General features: G+C 51.4%; 1 protein-coding gene across 2 annotated transcripts in view; it reads left to right on the forward strand.

The window, feature by feature from the left end:
* Window positions 1-629: 629 nt before the first annotated feature.
* plxna2 (plexin A2) overlaps window positions 630-9,556 on the forward strand; it is a 142,037-nt gene continuing 133,110 nt past the window's right edge. Inside the window, exon 1 of one of the 2 annotated variants that reach the window (XM_035521313.2) lies at window positions 630-1,174. The gene's annotated coding sequence lies outside the window, so the exon portion shown is untranslated. The remainder of the gene's footprint in view (window positions 1,175-9,556) is intronic. The other variant, XM_081704060.1, reaches the window with a different exon arrangement.

Consider the following 9,556-nt stretch of genomic DNA (forward strand, 5'->3'; position numbering starts at 1 on the left):
ACCAGACCACTGTCAAGATGTTTCCGCAGAACGGTTTTGTTTAGTAGAAACGCTGTCAGTTCATATTCATACAAAACCTGAAGCGTGGGCCTGTTCCCTGTTCTTCTCAGGAATTCTGATTTCTTTGTTTGTATATATATATATATATATATATATATATATATATATATATATATATATATATATATATATATATATATATATATATATATATATATATATATGTATATATGTATATATATGATATGTGTGTGTGTGTGTGTGTGTGTGTGTGTGTATTAATGAATGCATTAATAAATATATATCAAAACAACTTGTCTTTGCTCTGGAATCTGACAAAACGTTACGCAAACTCTACAGTGCTCTACCCAACGACCCGATGCCCACTTTTAAAGTAAAAGCACCCCCATTTTCAGGAGCGCAGCGTTTCATTGCACACCGCGTTATTAGGTCTCGTCCCTTCTCTTCTTTGCTGTCAGCGGACACGAGATTTCCCGAGCGAGCCGAAACGGTTAAAACCTGCGCCATGCAAATTCGCTCCGCCGAACCTACGAGGCTGACACGAGGGGGTTGGCTTTAAACGTCGAGGCGTGCGTGTGACGCCGTACACACACATACACACACACACACACACACCGTTGGGCTCCGGTTAGCGCCGGCGTCCTCGTGCCCGTCTGAGCTGCAAACATTTGCAGAAGTGAACCACAGTGTTCGGATATATCTGCACCCGGCGCCCGCACCGCGCCGTTGAGAAAGCAGCGATGCCCAAGCGCGAGCCCGTAGTCGCCGCCGGCGGACGCACTTAATGAAGTATGGGAATGCGCCGGGCAGTTGTCGTGCGTTTGTGAATGCCCCCCAAAACCCCCGCGGTTTTAGCAGCAGACGCGTTTCGGTCTGCTCCATCTACGGTAGTCGGTAGCTGACCGACTGCAAGTGGCCAAGCGGCACGTTCCTTCGTCTCTCGGAGGCGGTAGCTGCTCTCGTGAACATTTCGAGGGAATTTCGAGGAAATAATGGTTGCGGTGCAGAAGCCTTGATCTCTCCACGCCAGCCGGAGCCCTCTCGTTTGGATATACGCGACCTTAGGAAGGAGCGCGAGCGCGACCGTGACCAGAGCCTTGCTGAGTTGGAGCATGAACGAGGAAATTAACTGCAGCTTGCTGTTTCGTGTAAGGTGAGCGGGCGGGGGCGAATTGTATCATGAATATCAGTATAGACATAAATTTATTTGTGAGATGCGACTGCGAACACTGTGTTGGGTGCAAAGATTTGAAGCGGCGAACACCGTCGGCTGCATCAAGTACAACTGACAGCTGGGTTGGATGAATATTTGAAGTGAGAACCTGCATGAATTCGATGCATTTGTTCTATTGCCTCGACTGTAAATGTCCCTCCTTGTATGAGTTTGATGCAAAATAAATAATATCCCGTCTGTTACACCGTAGTAAGAGGCTGGTAAATAATTCAGCCTTTGATAGGCGTACGTTGTTTGAACTTTTTCGTGAATACGCATTGAGATTCAACTTCATTCCTGCGTATGGTTACTTGATATTTCATTCTTAAATTGTCAAGACCTAGTAAAAATGATGGAGTGGAGACTATATATGTTAGCTGTGATTACATTAGCATTCATTACTGATACCTATCTCTTCCCACGAGTTGCAGCCAAACAACCAGTAGAATTGTCACGCTCGCGAGAATGTTTCATTACAGGATGCTGACCTAGACCTGAAGACTATTCCGTTCTTTAATAAAGATATGTCAGCTGCATTTTAGATATTGTGTGAATAATGGAGATGCCATTCTAATGAGCTAAAATGGCAAATTTCGTTTGGGCTTTCCAACCTGCCTGTGGAACCTTGGGAGACAGCCGTGTAACCTTGTCCATATCACTCCTCTTACGCGCGTAGGCTCGAGATAAGCACAGGATATCACGCCAATATCGAGCTCAGACGTGCAAGAGTAGGCCGCACGTGCAATCGGACTTTATTCCAGTTCGCGTTTTTGGTTCATTCGTTTGCTTTCCACCTATGACCTTTAACCTGTGCGCGCGAGTGATTTCTTTAGTCCGTCCGCAGGACGCACGCTGTAGGTCGTCGTCGCGCGTCTCTACAGGTTACCAGCAGCAACAACAACATAAAAACCCCTAAGTGTCATACCTCAGACCAAGTTTCTCCGCATGCACATATTACGATGTAATGCTCGAGACGTAACTCCCCGGTTGACCGATGGCTGCATGGTATGCCTGTACGTCCGTGCGCGTTTTGTCCACGCAGCTTGCGGTGCCAGAACGATGGTGTGGCCAAATATCTGTAACCCCGCGCGCTATTCCCGCGCGGGTGTTCATCTGTCACTGCAGTAAAGCAGCAGACGAATCTTTGTTTTACTTCACGCAGCACGACTGTGCAAGAACTGCCCCGCCATGAGCCGTAAATAAAATAAATGTTCCTTTAAGTAGAAAATCGCCCAACATTTGCATTAGAATACCGTGCGTCTGTTATCGGATACATCGTTTTGGGTTTTTTTTTTTAAACCAAATATTTAAATCCTGCTTGCCGACGCGTGACGTCCTAGAATTGCTTTCGTATTAAGATGAAACAGCATTTGGGCTTTTGATGGTACAATGAAAGTAAATGCTGGAAAAATTGGAAATCTTGGAAGGTCGAGTGTTCCCTGTTTTCCATGATGGACAAATGAGCTTTAATACCGAATCACAGCAGAGTACAGAAGACTTAGTTTCCTCAGAGGAAGACGGAAACCACTGGTGTTTAACTGCCTGGCTGATCGTAATGCCGAAAAATAAACGTAGGTTGGAATTGTGAAAATAAGTGGGACACTTTGAAATCGCTTATTAAGAGAATCGTGAATGACATAAGTGTGGCCATATGTTTGTAGAGCCTCCGGAATATTTGGTGTCGTGAGTGATTACTGTTTTAGCGAAATATCCTGCATCACAGTAAACAACACAAAGCGGATACTCCAGCGGATTATATCAATGGCTCGTATTATTGCTAAGCCTTGTGTTAATGTGAAATTCGGAATCCTGCCGTTTCTGTACCGGTGACCCCGCAGTACCTGGTAAACGTGTATAGTATTTCCAGTTTCGGTTAACCGGCAAACCCCTTTATTCTAATTCATAAAACAAGTTTTTAAGTGAGTCCCGTTCACGCTTCTGTGATCCTTTGCATAGGTAAAGGACACCGCTTCCAGCGCACACGCTTTGCGCTTTGGAGCGCTGGGAGATTTAAACAGTGTCGCATCTCCACATCACAGTCCTTAATCAATAAGGTTAACTACACGAGACGGAGGCGACGCCACGAGCACCTTCCTTCACGCCTGCGTCGCGCACAGGCGAACACAACAACCCCTCGCAAGCTGAATCTGAATGTTCGCTGAAATGGCCAAACGCGCGCTCAGCCTCTCAGGCCCGGGCGCAAGGCATCGATTTGCTTAGACCAGCCTGACGCTTTAAATGCTTCCTGGCGGGTTATTGGGGGCGTTTATGTGCTTAAGGAGGGGGTTTGTTTGTCTCTCTAAAGCCCCCGGTCTGCTCTGTCCCGTCAGCCGCCCAGTGTAGCGGAACGCTGGGGGACGTCCGCGTGAATGTTGCTTGCTGGTTCGTGTAAGTGGGGCTTGGCTCGGCAGCCGCGAGCACGTCGCCGAGAGGCTGTTAAAATATTTGCTGTCTGATGGCTCGCGCCCGTCACTGTTCACCAGGCGGCCGGTGGTCTTCACTGAGGCGCGCGGAGCTCCTCTGTCTGCGCATGGCTTAAATAGCCCGGGCTTAACGCACGCGCCCCACGGGTCTGCAAAAAAAAAAGGAGGAAAAAACCGAACTTCCCTAGTACGCGTGCACGGCTCAATAGCGCCCCCGTAGACCGAAGCTGGGCCGGCCAGGTGGGGTGGTCAGGTGGCTCGAGTCCTTAATGATGTTCCTGGATGGTGAGCTGTTGTGACATCGCGCGCTAATGGCTGGTCACGCTCACCACCACTCCGAATGCGTTTGAAGCACGGTGCGTCTAAGGTCAGGGGGTCACGAATGCGGCAATGGATGTTTTAGTTACATGTTGTGATACCGGGGATGGCTACACCTCTCTCTCTCTCTCTCTCTCTCTCTCTCTCTCTCTCTCTCTCTCTCTCATATCCTGCAGGCTTGTCTCTGTTTAACCTGAGAAATTAAAACGAGTCAGTGCAGAACCCCTGACGTGTTTCTTAATAAATGAACCAGACCTACAGTACATTTGGGCTGAGCCAGAGGTTGGAGGGGTCCATGTTTTATCAAACCTGTGCTACTCTACAAATGTGATAACACGTCTGTGTGTGTGTGTGTGTGTGTGATTTGTTTAAGCTGAGCCAGCCACTTGCCCACATGCGTATAGCACACCACTGGATTGACAGGTCTCCACATTCCACACTGAAGGCTGAAGGCACAGGTAGATCTACCTGTGAAGGTGGCTTTAGCTCTCCATGCTCTTAAAGCCCAGGGAAGTTTTCCTCGTCCCCATACCCTCTCTGCCGGTGCTTGGCCGCTGCACCAGGAGGGCATCAGTCGTTTGTCCTCTCTGCTACCACCACGCCTCGACCCCATAGCCAAGCTACGCCTTAATTAGTCCCTGTGTTCACATCATGGGCTAATTATCCGGAGCAGTTGGCTGACAGGCCCTCGGCTGGAAGGTACCAGTGTCCAGATTGGTCATGGCGAAGCGTGAGCGCCGCTGACGAACCTTTGGCAGCCCGGCAACGTGCGCCGGGAGGAGTCGGCTCTGTGCAGGTGGCCGTCGTCATGGGAGCGCACAGCGGCCCTTCACGGTATGTGCTGTCGTGTGCGGTACTGAAATCAGCTGCTCATGGAACATTCCTGCTGTCACTCAGGCAACTGTGGTTCTACTGTTAGTTGCGTTCTTGGTCAAAATTTCGCGAGAAATTCTTCAATGTTCTACATGACAAAGTTAAGTCGGTGCGTTAGAGCTCTTCGCTTATTTGCCAGATTTGTCCGAAGCGGATGTGCTCGGAGCGACAGCAGGACTGTGCGACTTTCCTTCCCCAGAACGTTAGCACTGGGAAATGTTGCTGGCCCCCTGCGGTGACGCCGTCTTCAGCTATACGGACACCTTGGCATGAGCGGAAAAGGTCTGGGTGGAGAAGTGGTGGTCTTTCCAGCCTTCCCCCTCCGTAGTGCCGACGTGCCGCCTTGTCGTGGCGTTCTCGACCGCTAGATACAGAGTCACAGCCCTGGATAACGGGGTGGGTTTCGTATGAACAACACACGGTCGAGGCCTTTCCTGTGAGTGGTTTTTGGGTGCTCGCACTCTGTAAAGAGCATGGTACTGAGGACCGCCACAGAGCTTTTTGTGTGTGTGTGTGTGTGTGTGTGTGTGTGTGTGTGTCAGGGCCCGTCCTTGAGACAGAGCGGGAGAGAGAGAGAGAGAGAGAACGAGCACACACTCGGGTAGGCGGAGAGTGAGAGACTGACCCGATGCTCCCACGCCCAGGCTGGGGGGTCGCCCGGGCCCGCCCGCGATGCCCAGCGCCCTCTTACCCCCCCCCCCCCCGCTGCCGCCAGCTCGCCAAAACAAAGCCTTTTGTTGCCCCCTTTTCATGTTGCCAGATGGAGAAGAGGACAGTAAATGAAAACGGCTTAGGAGAAGGGGAACCACTGGACCACGGTGGAGGGTGTGCACTGTCCTTTGGGAAGACTAACGGCCTCGCATATTCACCGGGCCGCCACAAAGCTCCCGTGCGGAAGCTGTGCCAGGGCCGCTGCGGAGCTCTGTGTTCCTTTTGTAGCTGCCGCCACGGGCTGTGAGAAGCGTGCTCTCCTGGGCCCTGGCAGCCTTTATTAAGATGTTAATGGAATTGCCTTCCTGACACGTTTCCATAGGACAGACTCCCCACCATAGTGGATCCTCAATGCCTCAATCTGGCCACCGCGCTCAATACATCAGATCCTTTTAAACTAGACAGGCTTCCTGCACTCACTGCTCACTCACTATGGGGCACCCCCATCTCTCTCTCTCTCTCTCTCATTATCCCTCTCTTCCTTGGTTCTTTTTTTGTTGTTGTTTCTCCAGTCTTTTCTTTTTGTTTGTTGTCCTGTGCTTTTGTTGCAGCATCTTTTTCTTTCTCTGCTTTGTCTTATTCTCTCTCTCTCTCTCTCTCTCTCTCATTGCTCATACTGGCTATAAGTCAACATCAAACCTTCCTGTTATCCCCACAAGAATGCTAATGTTGACTGTGAAGAGGGCCTCTAAAATGGAGCGTGCTGCGCTTACACAAGCCTTTTGTCTCTTCCAGAAACCACTTAAGCTCTGCTTCCCACACCACAAACTTCAGCATTTGTTTGCAAAATGGTTTCCGAGCCCGCTACTGAAAACAAGGACACATTAAATAAGTTTGTACACTCGCACTGTAAAGCACGGACTTCATTGTGAATTTTCCAAGGCTACTTTTGTCATTCTGCACAGGGTTTTCTTTAAGACGCTGCTTAAGTTTGCCGCCTACCCTGCCAACATCCATGGACATTTAGCTCACGTCCCGCTTCGAGCTGTGCGTTATTGTTTGTGCTTGGGGTCGACAATAAGTGAGCAACAAAAGAGAAATGAGTGAGACACTGCAGGAGCATGGCAGAAGCTGAGGAACAGGCAGCTGCACTCAGCAGCCGTGTGTGTGTGTGTGTGTGTGTGTGTGTGTGTGTGTGTGTGTGTGTGTGTGTGTGTGGGCTCCACTGAAAGGGAGCACAAGTATATGTAGGACTGGGAGGTCCACACTGCCCCCTCGTGATGCAGTCAACCTGTCCTCCTGTTGGTTTCCATGGTTACTGAGGGGAGGCAGGGTGCTTGTCTACTCCACTTGTTCAAGAGGCAACAGGAAGATGTGTCAAAGGCATCTTGGGTCTTGCTGTGGCCTGTGCTGGGCATGCTGGCCAATCACAACCCAGCACAGCCCGACTCCCACCCAATCAAAACGCTATCTTCGCCGCGCTTGCTAAAACCCCATCCTCCCAAGGCTGTGCAGGAGGAAATAATTGAACGTTTTCCCCCGGGTGCCTCGCTCAGACGAGGCCTAAGTTGAGTTTCCCTGTGGCACTCCCTGCCGCTTTGCTGCGCTGGCTCAGCCGCCATCCTCCAGCCCGGCTGCGGGCCCACGTGCGTACGCCCGTGCGCACCCACCTGCACTATCACCGGCTGCTTTGTTACAGTCCCCGAGCCGGCCGCGGCCTTATCGCCGGAGGTGGCTCATCTTTCCTGTCGGGAGTCAGACGCCTTAACGCGTCCCGCGCGCCTCAGCTGGGAAAAGAGCAGAGATAAGGCCCGCAGATCCATTCCCAAGCCAGATAGCGAACAGAAACCCTCAGACGAGGGAGAGGAATGGTTACTCTGTCATCAAGATAAACATTTTCCATGGTGCCCTCCAAAACAATCCCAAAACCAGACACGATGATGAAAGACCTTGAAACTCCGGGCTCGGGAACTCTGGGAATGACACTGTGCTTGACACTCATTTCTGCCTGTGCGTGTGGGTGTGGGTGTGGGTGTGGGTGTGCGTGTGGGTGTGCGTGTGGGTGTGGGTGTGGGTGTGGGTGTGGGTGTGGGTGTGGGTGTGGGTGTGGGTGTGCGTGTGGGTGTGGGTGTGGGTGTGGGTGTGGGTGGGGAGGCAGCAGTCACAGAGGAGTGACTTGTTGCCATGGGGACTGGACACGCCCCTTCTAAACACAGGCCTGCTATTCTGCGAGCATGAGCGAATGCTCAAACCGAGAGGAGCACTCTGGGAAATCGTTTCGCTCTCTCCGCTCCCCAATGGGTCGTAATCTTCCATCCTTCCGGCAAAATGCCCACAGTAAATTAGCAACGTGAGGGACTGCTGCGTTTGTTTCGCGCCGGAGTCGTTGGGCTTGGGATGCCACGGGCTTGGACATCCTGGACATCGGCGGAGGGCTTTCAATCGCCGAGGGACCGTTATGGGCTTTGACGAGCCAAACGGGGCTGCACGGAGCCGACGGCTTACCGGAGCACTGCGTTGTTATGACACTCTGTGGATGTTTTATCCATTATCCCAGCACCGTCCGACTGTCCAACAGCGGCTGAAATGTTTGCGTGAGGAAATACTGTTGGCCCTCACAACAGCATTCCCAAAGTACAGTGGAAACACTTCTACGGAATTCCACTACAGAATTGTTGGCTCTTCCTACAAAAACGTTTCACGTGTGCAATTGTGTTGTACTCACATGTCCGTGTCACCTGAACCGTTCCGTTACCTTGTTGCTCCCACTGCGCTTGCCCTTGAACGCTTGGAACGCCGCAGCCGGAAATGTGCCGGCCTTCCCGACGCGCCTCGTTTCCTCGACTGTCAGAGCGAATGAAGTGTGACAAATGACTTTGACGTCCCAGCCTCACGCGCCGGCGTCGGGAGGGAAGCGACACGCTTCTGAACATAAGCGCCTGGGCTCCCGAATCGCACCGCAGGAACTAAATAATAAGACGCTGACATCACGCGTAATTCACAGATCAACAGTAATGTAGGTCAATCACGCTGCTTTTCTTTTGCGTTTAAAGAGAGCAACCGGCGAATTAGGGTATCTAAGGCAATTATCCCGAGTGTGACAGCACCGAGGGCCTCGGCGGAGTGCTGGAGAGGCTTGTGTTGTCCGCTGAGATGCGGATTAAATATGACTACTCTGTAGCTGTTTCCTCTAGAGAGAAGGAAAGAGAGAGAGAGAGAGAGAGAGAGAGAGAGAGAGGAAAAGGAGAAGGAGGAAAAGAGAGATTGAGAAGAGGGCAGGCTTCTATCGGAAAGATGGGAATGGTGTATCAGTAAAAGCTGATGGTTACGGGCCAGCGCTCTTTAACGCCCATCACGTGAAAGGTGAGAGTGCGTCACGTGCGGGGGGCGGCGTTTATCCCGTCCGGCTCACGCCGCCTGCTCGGCCAGCGATTAGCGCAGTTATGGGCTGGGAGGATCTCCGATCTGTAGCAAGGCAGTCGGGGTCTCCGCTACACGCTTTCCCTGTGAGTGGGGGGTGGATGACGCTTCTGTCCTCCCTCTGACCAAGCACCGGAGGCGTGAGCAGGCCCGAGCCACGTCCAGTGTGCCGTCCTCCCTATAGACGTCCCCCCCGTCCCAGTACTCCACCAGAGCTGCTGTTTCTGGTGTCATTGTTCACCGTTACTCTGTACTGGAGTAGATGTTCCAGCTTAAGGCTTCCATGGAGTCTGCCGTCAGCTGGGACCCAACGCTGGTTATGAGAGCTGCTATTAAAAATGCATTGTCTCCTTTTTCTTTGTTTGTTTACACATTTCATCTGTGACAAATAGCAGCTTGTAGCACACAGCATCCCTCCCTCTCTCCCTCTCTCTCTCCCTCTCTCTCTCCCTCTCGCCCTCCCTCTGTTCCTCTGCTTATTTTCTTAGCCGGAAAAAGGAGAGAAAACAAGGGGAAGTGAAGTTGGAGGAGACCGCGTGTGCGTGTGCGTGTGCGTGAGAGTGCGTGTCTTGCAGTGGTGATATTAGCATGACCTCTTCGGTCAGGTTTTGTCTCTGGTTCAGCATTATACCCTTTT

Source organism: Electrophorus electricus, chromosome 21 (genome assembly GCF_041902795.1).
Source record: "Electrophorus electricus isolate QZ-2024a chromosome 21, ASM4190279v1, whole genome shotgun sequence".
NCBI lineage: Eukaryota > Metazoa > Chordata > Actinopteri > Gymnotiformes > Gymnotidae > Electrophorus > Electrophorus electricus.